Raw genomic sequence first — 22,970 nt, 5'->3', positions numbered from 1 at the left:
CGCACAAATGGGAAGCAGCATATTGAGAGGACTCGGGAGATAACCCCAAAGTCTTGGTCAAGATCCCTGCTGGGCTCCGGCAGGCCAGGGAGAGAGGGAAGGAAGGGAAGCCTGGGTCCAGTAGGAGGGGGTGCGAGGAGTTTCCTGGAAGATAGGTCTGGCCTTGCAATAAGTGATGGTTAGCGCATAGCTGCACCTTGGCCCAAGCTGGCCCAGGGTTTGGAGCCTGACTCCCGGGGACATGTTGAGACAAGGAAACCGGTGAGGTCCAGGCAAGTGCTTTAGGCCCCATCGGAGCCGGAATCCAAGCCAGCGCTCCAGTGCCATGGGAAGAGGGACGCAACTCCAGGTCCGTGCGAGCCCCGGGGGGTGGTAGCTCAGGGCTCCGTGAGTCTGAGTTCCTAGTTGGGTGTTTTTTCCTTGCACACTCCTCACACAGCTGGGGTTTAATGACCCCTGCAAAGGTCAGCCACCAGGAACTAGGAGGACTGAGGCTGAAGGTACCTCAGTGCCCTTGGCCCCAGCAGTGCGACAGGCTGGGTCTGACCCCGGACCCCTCCTGCTACAATAGGGAAAGCAGGAAAGGCAGATGAAGACCAGGGTAGATGGCCTGAATGCCCGGCTAAGGGGTTCCACTTTCTCCCGGAAAGAAGAAAGCCAGCCAAGATGGTTTTCATATTAGAAAGTTGTCGTTTGCAGACTTTTGGGTTTCATGAACCAGTAAAATTTCCAAAAAAAATTCTTTTTTTTTACAGATTGGGGTAGGGCTACCAGCATTTTAAAAAACCAACTACCGACTACTATCACCATCACTTCGTAAAAGAAAGGACATTTTAATATTTTTTAAAAACTAGGAAAGACACAATTTTAGAGAAAAGCACAGTCTTCCTGAGAGTAGTTGACAACTATAAATAATATCCATATATATACGTTTCTCTGGTGTGTGTGTGTATCATTGCCCTTATTTTTCTCATTTCACTATCCATTGATGAAAATGGTGACATCATTTGTTTTGTGCGTGAATATTAGTACTATGTCTGGGAACAAAAAGGTTCCCCAGATCCGGTGATGTTCCGCTTACAGGATCTGTGTCTGATACCACAAAATACTAGTACCACAGAAGAACAGAGTGGTCCCCTGAATTTTATGTTATAATAGAATTTGGCCTGTATCCATCCTCAGAGAATTCCGTGTGTATATGCTTTTTAAACTGTTTATTTAACAATTTAAAGCAACTCCCAGTGGTTGCTAATGGACTCCTTTAAAAATCCCAGTTGTTTCCTCTCAGGCGGATAGGATCGGGGGTGAGTTGTCCAGCCGCCAGCTGTGTAACGTCCAGGGCAGCACACCTGTGGAGCTCCCGTTCTTGATGTGAAAGCGTGTATGAAGATGTAACCGTCCGTTGGTAAATGTTTGTATGATAATTATTATCAAGAAACCTATTTTGCTAATATTTTCAGAAAACATTTTTTCTGAAAATTTGAAACACTTTTCAAACAGTAGTATTTCATGCCATTTGGAAAAAGTGTGATACTTTTTTATGACATAAATTCACTATTTGTACTAATAAACTAAATATAATTCACTCCTTACCCAAAGGTCCTACTGCAGTCAACCCTTCAATGTTTTAATTGTGAATCTTATTTTTTCCAGGTTACGTAATTAGGCTTTTAAAAAAATAAATAGTTGCTCCAGTTAAAATCAGTCAGCTCATACTCCACGTTAGGAACAAATTAGGTGCCGTTCTGGTGCCAGTAGTAAAATTATACTGCAGTAGCTGAGCTCAAAGAAACTGTCCTACCCTTTCTTAAACTCACTTTCCATTGCAAAACAAAAAGAGAAAGAATTCAGTATTTCAGTCAGTGTGGTTGCTGAGACACCTGTGTGTCAGAGCTGACACGTGCTCATTCGGCAAGTTTTGGCAGAACTCTTGCCATGTGCCCGGCACTGTTCTCTGCCCGTGTCCTCACAAGTAAGGAGAGACTGCCAGTAGACAAATAATTACATGTCAAGTGGTGAAAAATAAAGCAGGATAAGGGGCGGAGGATGCTGGAGGGGCTTGCTTACCTATACAGGGTGGTGAGGAAAAGCCTTTCTGATGAATGACATTACAAGAGAGACCAGAAGAAATGAGAAGGGGTGACTCATGCAGCTTCAGGGGAAAGGCATTCCAGGCAGAGAGAACAGTCAGTACAAAGGCCCCGAGGCAGGATCAAGTGGTGGGTTCTGGCATGTGCTGGCCTGTGTTCTAAGAGGAGCAGACAGATGAGTGCGTCACAGAGTAAGCAAGAGCGAGAGTCTTAGGAGATGAAGTTAAAGATAAGGAGTCGAAGTGAGGGCCTATGAATGAGGTGGGGCCGTCAGAAGGCTTTGAGCAGAGGGCGCCCTGGCGTGACTAGAAGGATTCCTCTAGCTGCTGGTGGCTCCAGCTCCAGGAACAGGAATGTGAGTTAGAGACTGTCAGGCTAATCCAGGTGTAAGGAGATGGGTTTGGTGTGAGTGGTGGCGGTGGAGGTGGCCAGATTCAAGACTTTTCTGAGAGAAGAGCATGTCGCAATATGCTGGTTGGCTGAGGAATCAGGAATGACTCCCAGGTTCTCGACTTGAGGAACTGGAAGAAGGAAGAGCTCATTCACTGTGACAGGGAGACCAGGTGCAAATTTGGGAGAAAGGAAACCGGGAGTTCTGTGTTGGATATGTTAAGTCTGAGATGTGAACCCAAGGAGACTGTAAAGTGGCGATTCAGTGCACTACGAGTCTGGCACTGAGGGGAGAGTTGGGTTGGAGGTGCAGAGTTGGGAGATAGCAGCACAGCAGTGGTGTCAAAGGCTGTGAGCTTGGGTGAGGTCACCCTGGGAGACAAATACGGAAGACTGAGCCCTGGGGCTCCAGCGTCGGGAGGTCTGGAAGACGAGGAGGAACCAGCAAGGAGGCAGGAAGGGCTGATCCTCGGGGTGGGAAAACCCCAAGAGCAATGTTCATGAAAGCTTGGGGAAGAAAATGTTTCAAGAAGGAGGGAATAGTTATTGGTGTCAAAGGTCACCATTAGTACAGATTTAGAATCAGCCATTGGCTCTGAAAATATGAGGGTCATTTGAGATCTTGACAACAGCTGTTTGGGTGGAGCGGTGGGAATGAAAGCTCCATCAGAGATTGTTCAAATGAGGATGAGAAGGGCCAAGTGGAGACGGTCACATCGGCAACTCTTTTGAGGAGTTTTATTATAAAAGGACGCCGAGAAATGGGGCAGGAGGCACTTGGAAGGATGTGGGGTCAAGAGTTTTTGTAGCTGTTGTTTTTAATATGGGAGAAAGAAGAGTGTTTGTATTCTTGGTATCAATCCAGTAGAGAGAAAACTTGATGTTATTGGAGGGAAGGAATTCCTGGAGCCAAGGCCTTGAGCTACTAGCCTGGAGCATGACCAGAAATAGCTCTAACGGCATAATAAATGACCTATTTGTGGACCAGCTAGGAGATTAGGCTCCCTCTTATTTTATTTGGAATGTTGCTAGGTTCTTCACGTACACGATCCTTAATCTTATGTAACAGGACCCCCACAGCCATCTCCAAGCTATGCATGAGGGACTGCTTCCACTAGGATGTATGACATCTGCTGATTTGCACGAGACACCTGAGCCCAAAGGAGAGAATTCAACCCCTTTCCATAAGCAGGGTTCAAGCATATAAAGATATTTTGGATGGGAGGTGCGGCGGTCATGACAGAAGCCAGATTACGGAGAGGGGCAAGGTCCCTGAAAGAAAGCCACCTTAGATCAAGAAGTCTGGCATGATAGGCTGAAGTCATTGCAGGCCCTGTGGTTCAGGTGGGCACTGTTTCTGCATAAAGCAGGTGACTGTGCTTGAAACCAGCCCAGCCCCCTGGGGAAGATCTGTGTGTCCAGCAAGAAGAGGACTGTGTGGTTCAAAACTAACACGAGCCAACCATCCCAGAATAATTGTATTACTAAGGTCCCCAGCCTCGAGGCTGCTGAGCCTTCCCTCTGGGAATAAAAATGGTAGAACTATTAGAAGAGGAAGGAAGCAAAGGATTCCAACCAGCAGTGGTGGGAAGAGCAGACGCTCCCGGAGGAGTTGAGATGAAGGACAGGACGCTGCCATCATGAGGTGCCTGGCAGACCTTTGGCAGTGTGGCAGACAGTACAGGGGGCCTTAGAATGGATCAGTCATGGGCCAAAAGCAGCAGCTAGGACATTGTTTGTGACAACCCTTCCTCTAGAAGATAAGAAAACCGAGAGACAGGCAAGGAGAAGGAATCACATGTTGCCATTTGGTGGCCCAGCAGACTTGGGCAAAGCGCCAGGCGTCGTTACCTAGGATGCACAGATTATGCTTCTAACAACTTTAGAAGGTGGGTATTGTTTCCCGTTTTACACGTGGGTTCGGCATGGTTAATTATTTGCTGTGGCCTCCTGGTTAGGAAGCTGGAATGCAGCCGCGTTCCATCAGTCCCCAAACCCACAGAGCAGAACCACCACGTTCCACCAGACCCCACACTCAGAAGTTCCCCAGTGGCTGGTCCCCGGCATTTATCCCGGCCTTGCCTCCAGCGGGGCCTGGGCTGTGGGTCACATTCTCACTAGAATAGGAGTTCTTCCTGACTCTCCTTCCAGAACCCTGCGGATCATTTTAGAAGGCAAAAGTTATGGTTTGCCACCAACGACAGTGCGAATGAGCAAGGGGGAAAAATGTCCATTAAAAACTTTACTGTAAACATGACAATAAAGTGCATGCATCCTTAGTGAGGAAGGGACCACCCCCAAGGGATGAAAATTGTTCCGGGGCGGGGTGTCAAACTTTTATATTGTATAAAGCACAGATATACATATAGTACATATGGATATACAGTAGATTTGTGGAATTAAAATTTCACTGGGGGGTGATTGGGAAAAAAATGTGCAAAAAGACTCCTTTGGGGAACAAATAGGAAAAAAAAAAGCCCACAGGGTATTGGGAAGGTAAGAATGCTGAGTGTGGACTATGTGCTGGAAACCTGCTGTCATTTGACTGTAGTCATGAATACTAATAACCTCCCAAATGTTCAGAGCATCTCCTTTATTTCTATGATCTCCTTACTTTAAGTAACCGTCTATTACTTTAAGTAACTACTTACTTTAAGTAACTGGGGCTGTGTGACTGCATGGGGACAGAGCCAAGTTAGGAGCACATTGTCTGATCTGCTCAGAGCCGTTGGTGACCTCGGGCGAGCTCGGGAGCCTCCTGGAAGCTGGCCCAGAGCATCGCGGTGATTTACGTCTCTGTTTGCCGTTGCTTCACCAACTGTGCTGAGGGAGCAGAGTGCTCCTGGGCCAGCCATCTGATGGTGGTCCAGCAGCCTTGAGGCTGCGAGGACAGGAAAGTAGAGGGTCAAAAAGAGCAATAGCAGAGGAGAGAGAGATGCACAGTGCGAAGGCAGAAAGGTGGGCTTTGAATGCAGTGCTGGTAAGGAAGGGAGGCCCATGTCTCCCCAGAGACGATCACCGCCTTAGATATCAGACCAGAAAGTCTGCTGGCAGGTTACCGCTCCAGCGACGGAATGGCCTGTGGGAGGTCAAGGTTCCCTGCCACCAAAGCATTTACTAAGAGCTGAATTCCAGGCGACGGTTAGCCAGGGTCCCATCCCACTGAATGCTAGTCAGCTTTAGGATCTAACTGGAGCTTTCACAATTTGTAAAGGCTTCTGCTCCCCCAGTATTAGTTGAACGAATGTTTCTCCCATATTAGTTGGATAATATTTCCCAACTCAATAAAAGTCTCAGTGGGAAATCCTGTGACAGCTTAAAGAATTTAGTCCTGCTGTTGCTAATTGGTGCCATTTCTAAGTCCCTTCTCTTCAAATTGTGTAATTGGCTTGTTGAAATGGATTAGTAAATTGGGGTTTTTTGGGGTTTTTTTTGAGGAAGATTAGCCCTGAGCTAGCATCTACCGCCAATTCTCCTCTTTTTGCTGAGGAAGACTGGCCCTGAGCTAACATCCGTGCGTATCTTCCTCTACTTTATATGTGAGACACCTGCCACAGAATGGCTTGATGAGCAGTGCCATGTCCACACCAGGATCCAAACTGGCGAACCCCAGGCCGCCAAAGCAGAACGTGTGAACTTAACTGCTGCGCCACCGGGCCGGCCCAATTAGTAAATTGTTTTAGCCGTATTCAGCATTCTCTGTTGTGGCTTATATGAGATTACAAGCTCAAATGTCTGTGGGGATGACACTGATACCAGAAGTGAGTGAAGCAGGCTGAGTGTGAGACAAGATGGAGAGGTGGGGACTAGGGCGCCCTGCAGACCACGTTGTGTGTCAAGTAGGCGACCACTGCTCAGCTCCACAGACTGCGAGCCCAGAGTCTTAGATTTTCATTTCTTCTTTTAAAAAGCCAGAAATTAAAGTTTTATGTAAAATCTCCTGGCTTTTTCCCCGCAATGCTTTGTTTTGAAAAAATTTTCAAAATATATACAAGTGGACAGAATAACACAATGAATTCCTGCATACTCTTAGCTAGATTGTTTAGTCAGTTAGAATTCTGCTTTATTTCCTTTCTGTTTCTGTCACACACATGCACATGCATGTGCACTCACACACTTTTTTGGCTGACTCATTCCCCAAGTACGCAGCATGACTCTCTTAGAACAAAGACATTCTCCTGCAGCCACAGTAGGATTTCCACACTCCAGAACTTTAACATTGACTCAATATTGTTATCTCATGTTCAGGCTGTGCTCAAATTTCTCATATGGTCCCAATAATAGTCGTATAACTCTGTGTATAATTATATATATATATATTTTTTGAGGAAGATTAGCCCTGAGCTAACTACTGCCAATCCTCCTCTTTTTGCTGAGGAAACCTGGCCCTGAACTAACATCCGTGCCCAGCTTCCTCTACTTTATATGTGGGACGCCTACCACAGCATGGCTTGCCAGGTGGTTCCATGTCCACACCCAGGATCCGAACCAGCAAACCCCGGGCTGCTGAGAAGCACAACGTGCGAACTTAACCGCTGCACCACCGGGCTGGCCCCTGTATAATTATATTTTTTAATCCAGGGTCTAATCAGTTGCCATACATAGGATTTAGTTGCCACGTCTCTTCAATCTCCTTTATTCTAAAACAGCTGTGCTACGTTTTAATTCTTCTTTTAGTTGTTCATGACATTGGCATTTGAGGAGGGTCCTGGCCAGTCATCCCGCGGAATGTGCCTCCACAGAGATTGTCTGGCTGTTTCCACACCGTTTGGTGCAGGCTGGACATCTTCAGTGAGAACGCTGCATGGGTGAGGCCGTGTCCATCACACTGCTTCTCATCAGGAGGGACCTGATGGCGGTTTGCCCCACAGTTGGTCCCCTTGGTTCTAATCTCCTGGTTAAGATGGGTCTGCCATGTTTCTCGATTGCAAAGAAACATTTTCCCTTTATCATTAGTAAGTAATCTGAGGGGTGATATTTTGCAATTGCGTGACTCCCTGTTCCCCAACAACTTTCACCCAAAGATCCTGCCTCAGTAAGTTATCATAACAGTTATTATAAAATTGTGATTTTCAACAATTCTTTCTACATTCATTGTTTATAATTTTTCTGAAAAAAAAAAAAACAAAAAAGAACTTTTCTTCACCACCATCCCCCCCATACACGTGCTTTTTAGTATCACTGTGAATTTGTGGATTTTTTTTTAATTCAACATGTCACAAACCGTCGCTGTCATTCTTTTTGATTCTCAAATTGCCTGCATCTGGCCATCCGGGGCTCCTTGGATCCAGCTCCTTGTCCTGACGGATCCTGGTCCTTCCCTGAGTGTTTCTTTACTGTGCGGCATGACAGAATGTCCCGGGCTCATCCTGCCCGCTCTCTGGAATGAGCCGTTTCTCCTAGGAGCCCTGGTTCCTTTTAGTGAGAACGAGATCTAACTTTAAAACGTGCACAGGCAATTTAAGGGAAGGCTGAGCACCATCCAGGCCACGCAAACCCATCTGCGGACAGTGTTGGGCGCGCTGGGTCTGGGCTGGGCCTTCGGGCCACATGGCTTTCGTCGTATGCAGTTTTCTTTGGAGGCTGGCAGGTCTGGCCCCGCAACGTGCATCACTGGTGTAGGGACAGACGCTGGGAGTTAGGGAACCTGGTTGTCACCAGCATGGACCACAAAGCAGGGCATTCCCTTGCGATGCCCACAGTGACAGAAACCAAACAAATGCCCCCATGATCTCTGCCTATTTGTTCTACAAGTGGAGACCTGTTTAGTTGTATTTTACAAGATAATGTAGTAACTGCAAATAGTAACAGACTGTTTTGTTTGTGTATTAGGAGATTTTTTGACCTAGCTCACGACATGTTTATCTAGAAAGAGTATATTCCTGCTGTGTCGTGAACTCCTAAGTAATAAAGCTGCCACACAAATATTGCAAGAACAAAAGCAGGAGCAATCGCCCGGCTAGCTCGTGACCTTCTTAAAGACACCGAGTCTGTAAGGGGAGTAAGCACACACTGCCACCTGTCAGCGTCCTGAACACTCCTGCTCTCATCCTGCCACACGCCCAGGCTCCAGCAAATCAAATACCACAGAGCAGGAGGAGGCCGAGTACGTGATTTTATAGTGAACACTGGTGAAAAACGTAATTATGCCTTTGCTTTTTTGGCCACTTAAATTATTTTTATTTCCAGCAAGTAAAATTTATAGGTAGACAACCTGTATTATATAGTTATTATGAAACAGTCAGTCCACACTGGAAGGTGGTACTTTGTATGTGGAATGGAAAATTTTTTTTTCTGCTTTTTCTCCCCAAATCCCCCCAGTACATAGTTGCATGTTTTAGTTGTGGGTCCTTCTAGTTGTGGCATGTGGGATGCCGCCACAGCATGGCCTGACGAGCGGTGCCATGTCTGCGCCCAGGATCTGAACCAGCGAAACCCTGGGCCGCCAAGGCGGAGCGCTTGAACTTAACCACTCGGCCACGGGGCTGGCCTGCTGTCTTTCACTTTAAATGTTTTTAATGTTTTAGTTTATCTTTTTATTTGGCAGGACTGATGTTTTAGGCCACAAATTTGCTTTCAACAGACATATTTTCTTGCTAATTATTAGCCTTCTTTATTACTTATTAACTTTAAAAGCACTGTTGTAAAAATGCTGTTGGATAAAATTGCCTGGTTGGAAATCTTTGAACTCCATCTCTCTTTTTGTTAGAATATGAAAGATAAGAGTTTCTAAACCAACTGATGCTTCAACCACACCTTAAAAACAGTTTGATTTGTCGCTGTCAGTTCATTGTTAGGTTAATTTTTGGCTGTGTCAGTGTTAATTTTCCTTTTGATCACATTTGTACTATTACTTCTTTCCTAGTACTTTTCAAGTACTTTATTAGTCGATAAAGCAGATTGAGCATCCGCTGTGCGCATCCTTAGCCTGTGCTGGGTCTTGAGAGGAGTCCAGAGGAGACCTCAGCCCAGTCTCTGGCCAGAGGACCAGCCTGGCACATTCTGCTGCATCCGTGTTGTCTACGGAAAACCCCACATAAACAACCCTCAGGCCCCAACCTCTGCACCTGTGATGGCAGCTCTCTCAGAGCTCCTCCCTTCCGTGCGTCACGCCCCGCCTTGGCTAGCCACCCCCAAAACAAAACACTAGCAGAGTGTCTGCCATGGGTTCCTGGCATTTGGCAGAAATGTGGGATCATTTCCTTTACCAAAGGAGAGCGCTGACAGGTGATCCCTCAGCAGCACCAAGAAGGTGCAGGGTATTTTCCTCTCAGCTGGAGATGGTGGTGATAATCCAAATAGCCTTTTTAATAATGAAAACAGCCCCCCCCCCCAAAAAACTGATGTATTAACTAGCTGTCTGGAACTAACTTCAAAATATTTATCTCGGTTTTATAACATAGTGAAGAGCTTATGCAACTCATTTTTAAACCATTTGCATGATAAAGTCACATGTGCTTATGTAAGAAAAAAAAAAAGCCTGAAGGTCCAGGAGGACGTAAAGTGAAAGGAAACCTCCCTTCCTCGCCACTCTCCATCCTCATCCCCCCAAACCGCCACAGGCTCGCATGCTTCACTCCAGAGGACTTCTGTGCTTGTACAGGACATATATTTCTGTTTTAAAAACAGATGCAAATGCTATCATATTGTATATACTATTCCGTAATTACCTTTTTGTACTTAATATGTCTTGGACATCTTTTCAAGTCAACACGCATAGATGTGCCTTATTTTTTTTACCAGCTGCATACTATTTCATCATTTGAATATGCTATCAAGTCCTATTGTTTATTTAACTGAGGACTTATTAATGGGCATTTCGGTTTTTCCAGTGGCCAATCACGTACACATAAAGCTCTGCACATTCGAGAGAATATCGGGGCAAGGAAGCATGACTTCCACAAGTGGGTCATTGGGAGCTGTGATGAGGGAGTGTAGTCCTGATTCCTCTCTGGTGCCCGGTCCCTCGGATTAGCTCCTGGAGCACAGCACCACGTGGTGCCTGCTGGTTCAGTACATTTGCTCCCGAAGGGCTGGGGTGCACATTCCATCATTCTGCTGGGCTGGCTGGTTGCAGGTGATGAGGCATATAGCAGAACGCATGGATCCTTGGCCATATGCTGATTGTCATGCCTCCTTTGCTGCAAAATGGGCCCCTTGGTCTGCTGTTGTGTGGACTCTCATGCCAGTGAAGCAAGCATTCTCTAACCCTGGGATTGTGATGCAGGCAGGAAAGGCAAAGCCCATATCTAGAAGTAGTATCAGTTCCAGTAAGGACAAATGCTGGGCTCCTTAAAGGCCAGTGCAGATCAGGGCCTCAGCATCAGTTTTTGCTACTGGCAGGTTGGGTCCTCAGTGGCAGCAGGAGCCAGATCAGCCTTGGAGAGAGGGAGCCAGTGCTACTGGGCCATGCATAGCCACCCTCCCTGCCACTCTGCTCATGGGTAGGTTGCACAAGCACTGGGGTGGCCAAGGACAGAGCAGGCTGACACCCACCAGAGAAGACATCCTCTGCCTGGTTGCTCAGTGCTTCCCCTGCGGCAGATGCTCTCTGGTGGGCATTAATATGAGGCCCAAAGGTCCTCCAGCTCTGTGCTCACTCCCGCAAGTACAATTTATGCCTCTTCTCCAACTAATCTTTCAATCTGGCTCCTTCCAGACTCAATCAACTAGACAAGCTAGTTGCCACTGCCCACAGGTCCATGCACATCTCAGGTCCTTTCTTCCTCCACACAAAGTAAACCATCAAGTGCTCAGCTTGAAGCTCTGCTCAGTAGGATTCGCCTTCACCATTGTCCTTCAAGCCCTCTGCTGAGTGGGGTTAGCGTGATGGCAGTCCATTCTCAACTAGTGCCAACGTAATGAGCTGGTCCATCTGGGCGCTGGACTTGAGGTTTTTCTCCTCCATTGCTTGGAAACTCTGGTTCAACCATATCTGCAAGTTGAAGCAGAGGCGACAGTGCAGCAAAACAGATGACATGGGTGAACAGGCCACTTCCTTTGTAACTTGCTTGTTCCCTGTGGATCTACTTGATCCCAAATGTATAGTTTTCGTAGTGGTGGGTTGCTGCTGCATCGTGCAGTCTTATGACAGTGGATCTCTGTTGCCCAGTTCACAGTGGGCAGCTCTGGGTCACAGAGTCACATGATGTCCCATAGTCCGATGCCCAGACTCTGCTAGGGCTTAGTGACACACCAGGAGCTGGACAGCGCTAGCATGATTGTACATACCGTGTTGGATGGCCTGAGTGTAGGATGGCCTGGACCTACCATTAAGTTCTCTCTTGCTTTGGGTCCTACTCAGGACCGGCAGATCACCCGGTGAATCAGACAAAGCAGTGTTCCCAGGGGCTCTATGCACGGCCTCCAAAACCGAAAGAGACCCACCAAGCACAATGCCTCTTTTTCAGTGATGGGGGACATAAGGTGCGACAATTTGTCCTTGCTCTAAAGGGGGTGTCTCAGCATACCCCAGGTCACTGGACCCTAGACATCCCCCAGACCATGCCCCAGAGGGTTTTCTCCCATCCTTTGGCACACATGTGTCTTAATTGGGTGTCCACAGGACTTGCCATTTCCCCTTCACCAGGAGGCCCAGTTAGCCTGCTGTCATGAGTACAGTGGATCAGCAAGATGTTCTGTGGAATGTCAAGACAATCAAGGTCCCTGTGGACTATATTGTAAGAGCAGGAGAGTTAACGTGGGCCTTGGGCGGGACAGTGAATGTGAACTGCTGTACGTTCCACAGAAAGCGAACTGCTCTGATCCTCCTACTGATGGGGATTGGAGCGAACTCATCCGTCGATCAGTAGTTGCATATCAAGTGCCAGAGACTAGATCTGTTCCAGGAAAGATGCGACTTCCGGCCCAGCAGCTGCAATTGGAACTACGATTCGGTTGAGTATATAGTGGGCTACCAGGTGAACAGAGTGGGGTATGATGGGGATGCCACTCTGCATCCTCTAAATCTTTGATGGTGGTGCTAATCTCTGAAGTTACTCCTGGGATGTGGTTCTGCTTCTGATTTACTGTTTTGGCCAGGGTGTTTTGGGGGTTGCGCAATTTCAGGGCTTCCATTGGCCCTTTCTGCCATATTGGCTCTTACTCCACAGGTCACAGAACCAATGTGAGGGATGGCCGGTTGCTAAGTGTATACAGTCTAACTATGTACTTGGGAGTGAACCCCTGGACCCATGGGGCCCACTACAAGGCATTACAAGGCAATGATAACATTGTGGGTCCCCAGATAGCAGTGCTAGCTCAGGCCTTGTAGCCACAGCCCTTGAAAAGTCTATTTCCCTTTCCCCAGTTACTCTGGTAAATGGCCCCAGATCCCTTTGGGAAAGGATCAAGGAGTGCTTGTGGTGGCATTCCAGGATTCTTTGGCAAGGTGACTCTATCAACAGCACTTGGTCTACAAACTGACAGATCTAGAAACTGGGTGAGGAACCGTGGTTTCCATTCTCACAGTTGACATCGCCTGCCTGCCATCTCGCATTCCTTCTGGGAACACAAGTCAAGCAGCACACCTGCCCTTCTAGTTCACCCATGAGGCCTCTACAGCGAGTTCCCATCTGTGCGTCAGCATGGATTTGTGGGAACTAAGGCGTCTGGCCTTGCTTCCCACGATGGTAATTATGAACACCCTGCCACTGTCAGCAGCTGGTCTCAGCCCCCTGGAAGCTTGTTGCTGCTGTTGGAACCAGAGAGCCTAGTTCTATGGTGACCTCTCCAGCCCACATAGGGCAATCCTGTCCACCCAGCCTGCAGAGGACTGCCACCATGAGGTTCTCAAGATGTCAGTGACTCCTTCCCTGTGCCTTCCTTTCTGCTTAGAGGAGAGTGTGTTCTCCGGGCCTCCAAGGAAACATAATCAGGTAGTGGGTTCTGCCGTCCCACGTCATAGGTCCATTCTAATGTTTCCACCTCTTTGAGCTCCCAGGCCTCTTCCTCAGTACTCTGCCAGGGCAGTACCAGCATCTCCACCTTATCTACTGGAAGCCCAGCCTTCAAAAAGCCAAGCCAACAACATATTAAAGTCTGCCTGCAGGTGTCCTTGTCAGGAATTAAGTCCCAAGTCATGGGACAGTGCTCCCACATCAGTGACTTTCCCGCGTCCAGCCTTGCACATCACCACTGCCGTGGTCCAGCCCCTCGAGATTCCTGCTGGTGCGTCTGAGCCAGCTGTTGGGATTCTTTGCGTGTAGTTGTTTCCTCCTGGAGCAAGAACCGTATTGCCATGCTCAGGCACTGCTGCAGCCCATGCTGGTTACAGGGCTGTGGGTCGCGGGAGGAGGTGGGTAGAATCCAGAGGACATGCGTCATCCTCCCAAGGAGCACCTGCCTCATGAGGTCTTTTCAGGGACTCCGAGAGAGGGGAAGCGTTTCACCTTTGGCAAAAGGGTGGAAGCTGCTTCTTCCAGCCCGGGGGGTTCTAGGAAATTTGAGGATTTGAGATTCTCAGGCTCTTCCCCCTAATGTCCCTCTCTTTTCTCACCAGAGCCCTGACTTTGGCGTGAGACCTGTTGCGGTTGGGCCTGGTGTCTCTTGTCCCTCTGATGCCCTTAAAACTAAGTCCCGAGGCTGATTCTGCACAGTCTGTCTGGTGTCTGCGGAGAGAGAAACCTCTTTCAGGACTGCCGCAGAGCCTTCTGACTCCCGGTCGACTCGTGGCTAACCTGAACCTGTCATTTTCTCTTCTCTTTTTTCAATGACCTAGAGGTGTTAACAAGCCAGCTCCTTCAGTAATCCCTGTAATTACCATTGCTCCACCCTACTCGTGCACCGCAGCTGCCGCATGAGCCGACCTGTGCCTCACTCAGAGCCACCGCGGAGGAAAGTCTTAGTAACTGTGTTGCTGCGGTTCCCAGAGCTTCGTCTCGGCCCACGTCCCACCAGCACTGGGGGCCTGTTGCGGTCTGCCTGGGGACTGATCCAGTTCCAGGATCCCATTCCGAAGATAGGCCAGCAAGGCCGCTTCTGGTACTACCCGTCTTGGCTTGTACACGTCCCCCAAAGTGAAGTCTGAGACAAGGGGCTGTGTGTTAGTTGCTGATTTGGGGAAGTGATACCAGGGAGCTGGAGCAGAGGACAGGAGAGAGGGAGATGGGGAAGGAGGACCAGCCAGTGCAGGGGCAACAGTTCCCTGAGGAGCCAGGGACCAGAAGAGGGGAGCATTCACCACCACTGCCTGTCCCCGTTGGCCAATGGTCCCCCCATGGGGTGTTAACTCCGGAGTGTTAGAATCATCCCACCAGCATCCCATACATCCCTCCTTGGGCAGAAAGCAAAGGGTACGGATGCAGCTGAGGTGGGGGCTGTGGGCTTCATCCACTCAAAGCTGGTTGCTGCAGTGACTGTTAAATTAAAACATTGGCAGAAAGGCTGGGAAGCAGGACACAGAGGCACTGAAACGCTGACCTCCTTGCTGTTCCACAAACTTCCCAGGCAGGAGCGCACGTAAGAGCCTTTGGAACGGCAGTGCCGTCCGCCTGGAACACTTTTCTGGAATCCTCACGACCCTTCCTCAGGTCTCCCTTCATTTGTCACCTTTCAGTGAGGTCTCCCCTGACCACCCTGTTTTAAGTCACACCCCCCACCACGCTATGCCCCCTACCTACTTTCTTTCTTTCCATAAAACTTATCACCATCCAACATGGTCCAGTATGAGCTTCCTGAGAGCAGAGATTTTTGTCAGCTTTGTTAAATATTGTAATCCCAAAGCTCAGACTAACGTCCAGCACAGAGTAGGGCTCAGTATGTTTTAAATAATAATATGTAACAAATGAATATGTGAAAATAGAGTAATTTTTAATACATTTTAATATACTATTTTCATCTATTTTTAATAAAATTACTCCATAGCTTCTATTTCCATATACTTTTACAAAATTACTCAGCTCACCTCTTCACTCAACAATACATCACTGTCATTGGGTCAATAGACAGACCTCTATTAATTTCATTCTTTTTACTAGCTGCATAGTATTTCATATTTCATGTTTAAATGGACCACAGTTTACTAGCCATCCTCTTCTATCAAAGGACATTTGTATTGTTTCCAATGTTTTGCCTCCACAAACAATGCTGCAATAAATATCCTTGTACATACATTTTTAAGCAATGGTGCTTCTGTTTATACGAGGTGTATTCCCAGAAGTGGCGTGCTGGGTAAAAGAGTGTGCGTGTTCCAACAGAGTTCATTTTGTAGAACAGTCATAGATTTACAGAAAAATTGAGAAGATCATTTAGAGAGTTCCCATATACCCTGCATCCAGTTTCCCCTATTATTAACATCTTACTTAGCGTGGTACATTTGTTATAATTAAAGAACCAGTAGTGATACATTATCATTAACTAAAGTCCATACTTCATTCAAATTTCTTTAGTTATTACCTCATGTCCTTTTTCTCTTCCAGGATCCCATCTAGGAGACCACATTGCATTTAGTTGTCCTGCATCCCTAGGCCTCCCTTGGCCGAGACAGTTTCAGACCATCTGTGTTCTGATGGCCGTGACATCTCTGAGGAAGACTGGTCAGGTGTTTTGTAGAATGCGCCTCTATTGGAATTTGTCTGGTGTTTTTCTCGTGGTTAGACTGGGCTCGTGGATTTGGCGAGGAAGATAACCGTGTCACACCATGCCGAGCGTGCAGACGATCAGTATCAGTGTTGACCTGAGTCCCCTGGTGAGACAGTGTTCGTCAGGTTTCTCACCGTACAGCTGCTCCTCTTCTGTCTCTCCACGCTATGCTCCTTGGAAGGACGTCCCTCTGCGCAGCCCTCCTACAGAGTGGGGAGTTAGGGTCTCCTCCTTGAAGGCGGAGTATCTACATAGATTATTTGGAATTCTTCCACAAAGGAGATTGATTTATTCTCCCCTATTCATTCATTCATTCATTCATTCATGTCAGTATGGACCCATGGATATTTGTGTCCCTTTGACATACCCCCTTCAGTGTAGTGTTTGTTTTTGCTTTAGCACTTCCTTACTTTCTGGCACTACGAGATGCTCCATCCTCATCTTATATTTTTCCTGCCCTCCCTAGAATCATCCATTTTCTCCAAGGAGCCCTAGTTCCCTTCCCTGGAGAATGGTATTCAAAAACAAGATCTGGGCACTGGGTTTACTTGTTGCTACTGGGGTGTGGCTGCTTCTAGGCCCTCTCAGCTGACAGAGTAAGGCAAAAATGCGTGTATACACACAGATCCGTAGTTATTTTTATATGTAACCATCTGTATCTATATTAAGCTGAGCATGAGTTCATGCTGATGTCTCCAACTCTAATCCATGGATAGATGAGATCATGGATTATCCTTGTCTCCTCTCCTGCTTGTCTGTAAACTCCCGCTCTAATGGGGAGAACCTGGCTCCCATTACCCAGCATTCATTTACTTAAGTGTTCACTTCCAGTATACATATATAGCAGAAGCAGAATTGTTACCCTGCATCCCCCATGGGAAACAACCTTATCAACAAGAGTACCATGCTCATGTGTCATTCCTTTAGTCCTACAGACTACACGTTTCCAAGGTTACGTAGGTCGGCACCTTCTCCCTCCACCCCCTTCAGTGAGGTTGTTTCATACATTTGTACTATTCACTTGACAATATGCATTTAAGTTTCATAGATGTCTTTTCATAGCCTAATAGCTTGTTTCTTTTTATTACTGAATGAGATTCCATTCTTTGGGTTTAGCACAATTTGTTTATCCATTTACTTATAGGAAGACAACTTGGTTGCTTCCAGTTTTGGGTTATTATAGATAAAGCTGTTAGAAACATTTGTGTACAGGTTTTTGTATAGACATAGTTTTCAAATCATTTGGGTAAACACGTAGGAGTGTGATTGCTAGATCATATGGAACAACTACCTGGAGCTTTGTAAGAAATTGCCAGACTGTCTTCCTACGTGGCGGTCCCATTCTGCATTCCCACCAGCAGTGACTGAGGGTTCCTGTTCCTCAGTGTCGTCACAAGCATTTGGTGCAGTCAGCTTTTTTTGGGTTTTAGCCATTCTAACATATGTCTTATGGTATCTCATTGAGATTGAGTATCTTTTCATATGTCTCTTGCTCATTTCTTTTTCCTCTTCTGTGTCTTACCTATTTATATCTCTTGCTCATTTTCCCACTAGGTTGTCTTATTCTTTATAACACATAAAACTTCTTTGTAATTTTAGGAACATCACCGTTTATTTGTCATAACTTTAACAAATATTTCCCAGCCAGTTGTCTTTTGACATTGTTTGTAGTTTTGTTTTGTTTTTAGCAACCAACATTATTTTACTTATTTTTTATTATGATAAAATATACATAACACAAAATCTACCGTTTTAACCATTTTTGAGTGTACAGTTTGGTGCCATTAAGTACATTCACGTTGTTGTGCAACCACGCCCACCACCTGTCTCCAGAACTTTTGTCATCTTCCCAACGTTATTTTCTTTTTCTGTAGCCAAACTTACCTATCTTGTCTCTTTTCTTCTGGATCTCCTGTGTTGTTTTTAGGATGCTCTCTCCCCTCCCAAGTTCATATAAAGGTTCTCCCAGTTTTTTTCTAGTATTTATATTAACATTTTTAATATATCTGAAATTTATTCTTGTATATGGAGTGATGAGATATGGTTCCATTTTCCTGATGGGTATCCAGTTTTCCCAGAATCCTTGTGAAATAAAGCACTTTCTTTTCAACTACACTGAAGTACTGCCTTTGTCACATGTTAATTTCTCTTAAATACCTGGATCTCATACCAGACGCCATACTGCTTCTGTTTTTTCATTCTGTATCCATAGCCTGCTGGCCTACTGATGAGGATGACAATGAGGATGATGGCGATGGCGGTGGTGGTTAGAGGCACTGTATTGAAAATTTTACCATCTGGCAAAGCAAGTTGCCCCCACTAGTTTTTTTCTTGGCAATTTTTAAACAATTATATTTCTGTATAAACTTAAAAGTCATCTTATCTAGTTCTAAAAAAAAAATCCCGTTTGGATTCTGATTGGAATTGCATTACATCTACATTTTTTTTTTAGAGAAATTGACCTTTTTATGATATGAATTCTTCAGTGGTGTCATTTTATCATGACCATACCTGTACTTCCAAAGTCCTTAAATGGGGTAAAGGTGAACTTTAGAGCTTTCTTTGTGAATCAAAAGAAAAACTGGGTTCTGCTGCCATTAGCTCTGACACTGAGTGGCGAGGTTTAGTTGAGAGCGTTCATCCAGGTGAGAAGGAAGAACGAGAGGAAATGTGAGGAATCTTGATTCTTTCTCTTCTTAGTTTGGACAAGCTCTAAACCGGCTCGATCTCAAACCCTTGAGAGTAATGTAATATACTGGTCTTGGAATCCTTGGGAAGTGGGGGGGCACATCATTCTGGGAAAATGTTAATTGACAAAAGATTCCTGCAAAGATGTCTATGTAACCCAGACCTATCATCAAGTTCAAAAGTCTTAAAGGCTTGCAGAAAACACTTATTGAGAGGCTTCCACTTTCTAAACTTTAATCTCTGTTCTTTCGTTATTTAGCACAGTTGTGAGAGAAGAAGCATGGTTTTGAAAGCAAACAGGATATGACCATTGAGAAAATGGTCTGTTGTTTTTCTCTAAAGCACAGACAGGATAAATATCCCCCGCTCGCCCCACAAAGAACGTAGACCAGAGAAGCCTTGACATTTGAGGGATAGGAGAGGCCAGATGTCATGGTCTGTACACGTCAACTGAGAAGCATGTGACCACTGGGGACCTCCTAGAGTAGACGTCACAAACCCAACACCTGCAGGGGCCAGGCAGGGGGAAGAAATGGTTCACTTCCACAAATAAATGCACTTTTCCTTTTTTCAGCTTTATTGAGATATAATTGACACATAGGAGTGTGTAAGTTTGAGGTGTACAATGTGTTGATTTGATACACGTGTATGTTGCAAAATGATCACCACCATAGCAGTAGCTGCCACCTCCATCCTGTCACATGGTTAGCATTTCTTTTTTTCTGGTGAGAATGTTTAAAATCTACTCTCTCAGCAACATTCAATATGCAATACCATGTTATTAGCTATAATCAGCATGCTGTACATGAGACTCTCAGACTTGTTAATCTTATAACTGAAAGACTGCACCCTTTGAGCAATCGTTCCTCATTTCCCCACCCCCCACCCACCCCTTGGTAACCACCACTCAACTCTGTTTCTCTGAGTTTGTTCTTTTTAGATTCTACCCAAGTAATATCACACTGTATTTGTCTCTGTCTGACTTATTTCACTAGCATAATGCTCTTGAGCTCCATCCATGTTGTCACAAATGGCAAGATTTCTTTTTTTTCTCATGGATGAATACTATTCCGTTGAAATAGAATTTTTCTTATTTGTCTTGAAAATGCAGTCCTTTCTATTGCTTGTACATTTTCCCACTTTTGCTAGAAACCTGGGTACGTTTAATATCTCACTTTTAACTCCAATATATGTAAATTAATAATGCAAGAGTGATGATAAAAGGCACCTATCACTCGGCCTTTGTGTCACGGAGTGGTAGGGAGTGGCGGGGACTGTGTTGAACAAGGCGCACAGGCCTTATCTAAGTGAGCAGCTGCTTCTGAGCCCCAGCTCACTGAGGCCACAGAGACTGCAGGCCGGTGTTGCTAGATGGCCAGTGTTTTCAAGAGAATCCTGGTAACCAGGTTTTTAAAGTAACATTTCCTGCTGAAATGTTGGCAACTAGTACAAAATTCTTCAAAATGTGGGCTAACAGGCCCAACATCTCACCTTGGAGGTTGTAGAAACCTTAGCTCATCACAGCGGACAGGTGGTCAGCGGAGATACGGGCCGATGACGAGGCGGAAGAATCCGGCCAGAGGGTACACAGCGTTCTCAGCTCTGCAGGGAAACCAAGCAGAGTGCAGGATAAATGCAGCTGATGAAAATAGAGTCCTTTTTTAATGTCAGAGAAAATGCTTTGGTTCACAGCATAATATGAAGTAGCAGCATTCAAAACACAGAAAATAAAAGGGAGACCAAAATAGAAGTGCAGCAGCCGAGGCAGAAACATGTGTGAGAAACGCCGTCTGAGCCAGCGCAGGCTTCTGGATGCAGAGGTGAAGATGGTGCTGGCCTGGAGGGAACCGCCGAGACCCTCAGGCCTGGGCCAGCAGGACTCCGAATGCTGAGGACAAGCCCAGGCCTGAGGCTTTGCTTCACGTCCTCACAAACAGGAAGGCATTATGACTGGATAAGCCCTGGACCCCATCCTTGTGTATGCACAGTAACTGAGCCCGTCCTGTTACTATTGCTGGTAGGTGTAATGAACGTGCTGAGTAAGCCCGAGAACAACCCACCCATTGTGTTGCTGGGGTCGTCTCATCTCATTCGTCTGTGTCCCCAGAGAAGTCCATTCAGTGCTGAAGAGGGAGCATCCAACCCTTGTGAATGAAACATTCGCAGTATTGGAGCTGTGATTAAAAACTCGTGGCTCCCAGTTGCAGAGATGTCCCTGAGTCCTGTCCCTGGGGTCAGGGGAGTCAACAGAGAGGCAACAGAGAGAGAGGAGGGAGGTGATTTGAGATGCTAAACCCACACCATCTGGCCGCTGGTCCCAGAGCAGCACAGACACTGCTTCCAGCGAGGTCACATGACTTTGCCTGGGGACCCCCACCTGGGAACCTGGGGGGGGGGCACCTCCCAGGCCTCTCTCCACTTGACCTCCCAGCAGCACCGTCACTGGGACCACTTCCTCCTTCTGTGACACGCATGGCGTCAGCTCTGGTGTCTTCTCTCTTATCTTGAGGGGCCTTCCTCCCTTTCTCCTCCTCTGCTTCCTCCTCACCCACCACATGTCTGGTGCTGGCTCCTTGGCCTCTTTCCCATGCGCTCTCCTGGGCTGTCACATCCACCCACGGCTTCTTACCCTCATGCTGACTCCCTGGCTTTATCTTCAGCTCAAACTCCAGCCAACCTGGCGACTGCACTTTGGTATCTTAGAGACCCCACCAACCCAATGTGCCAAAAACCGTAGTTTCTTTCCCCAAAACGTACCCTCCTCTTGGTGACGGCGCCACCATCCACCCCATTATACAAACCTTCGGTTGCTCTTGACACTTCCCTCTCCCTCACCCCTCGCCACATCCTGACTATTCCGATAACAAAGTTCATCTCCAAACAGTGGGTTCCTCGCCATCCCCCTCGTATCTGCCCCGTCCAAGCTGCCATCTCCCACTGTCACCAGGCTCCTCACTGGTCTCCTCTCACGTATTGCCTCCTCCAAACCATCCCGTATCCTCCCCCCATAGCAAACTTTAACAACCCAAAGGGCCTCATATCACATCTTGCAAAATTCCTTCCAGTACCTTCCCATTGCACTTAGGATATTGTGCGAATGTCTCAGCATGGCCCGCAAGGCCCTGCCGGACCTGCCGTCTGCCCGGCTCATGGTCTCAGTTCCATGCGCCTGACCTTCAAGCCACACTGTCTTCCAGTTCATTTCGTGGCCTGAGTTCCCTCTGGGCTCAGGGCCTGTCGCTCTTCCTGGAAAGCTGCCACCTCTGCCCTTGTTGTGGTCAGGCCCCTCTTGCTCTCTGGGACTCGGCTCAAGGTCAGTTCCTCAGGGACCATCTCTCTGAGGCAGCTAATCTCTTGCATGTGGAGGGCTCTTCATGGCACCTCCTTGTTCAAGGCCTGCAGCCTCTGTCCCATCCCCCAGCGTGTCACAGAGTCCAGAGCAGAGCCTGAGGCCAAGTGGTGCTCTGGAGATCCTTGAATAGATGAACGCAGCCAGGACGAGGACTGGCTCCCAGTATCTGCTGCTCGGGAACGTTTGCAGGTGGCCCAGAATCCTGGCGACCCAGAGAGAGTTAATAATTTACTTAAAAACATTTATAATTTAATATTCATAAGTCCTAGTTATAATTTATTCTTAGAGATCGGTTTTTCTAAATTAAAACTTTTCTGAAAATAAGTTGAGAAATAAGTTACTGGCCGTTTTGCAATTATATGAGAGTTCTCTCATGGAGGGGGATAGGAGAGACAAGTGGCTTAAAAATCCCAAGCACTGCCCTGTTGCTGGAGGCGAGCCCTGCGGGAAGCAACTTGACAATACACGTTACAGACGTTGAATGTTTGTGGCCTCAGAGCTGGCTAGGGTCTGCCAAATAGCGCTCCTGCTCCTGGCCGAGGGGTAAATGTGTGTGATCCTTTGGGAAAGCAATTCGGTATCTCTAGAGCCATAAAGCTGTATTTCTGGGGCTCTAGATGGTGCCCAACCAGCTTCCTCAAGGAGGTCTTCCCTGGACCCTACCCCCTTCCTCAGACCTGGTAACTACCTTGATTTTTGTAAGATGCACCATGTCTGTGCTCACTTGTTCAGTCTCTGTCTGCCTCCCAGGCGCTGAGCTCCATGAAAGTGGAGACGGGATTTGCTCAATTTGTCTCTGCATCCTTAAGACTAGCACAGCGCGGTGTGCACATTAAGGTAAAGAGACAGTTGTTCATAAAATGAATAGT

General features: G+C 46.9%; 1 protein-coding gene and 1 long non-coding RNA gene across 3 annotated transcripts in view; both read left to right on the top strand.

Annotated features, from left to right (window-relative positions):
- Positions 1-22,970, top strand: part of CDKL1 (cyclin dependent kinase like 1) — a 56,302-nt gene that overhangs the window by 2,897 nt on the left and 30,435 nt on the right. The window lies entirely within an intron of this gene.
- On the top strand, positions 14,200-18,174 carry LOC139078190 (uncharacterized). The gene is made up of 2 exons (XR_011531033.1): positions 14,200-14,462; positions 15,899-18,174. It is a non-coding gene; the product is annotated as an uncharacterized lncRNA (long non-coding RNA).

The sequence above is a fragment of the Equus przewalskii genome, chromosome 1 (genome assembly GCF_037783145.1).
Source record: "Equus przewalskii isolate Varuska chromosome 1, EquPr2, whole genome shotgun sequence".
Classification (NCBI taxonomy): domain Eukaryota; kingdom Metazoa; phylum Chordata; class Mammalia; order Perissodactyla; family Equidae; genus Equus; species Equus przewalskii.
Note: the sequence above shows the minus strand (reverse complement) of the source record. Positions and strands in the feature narration are given on the sequence as shown.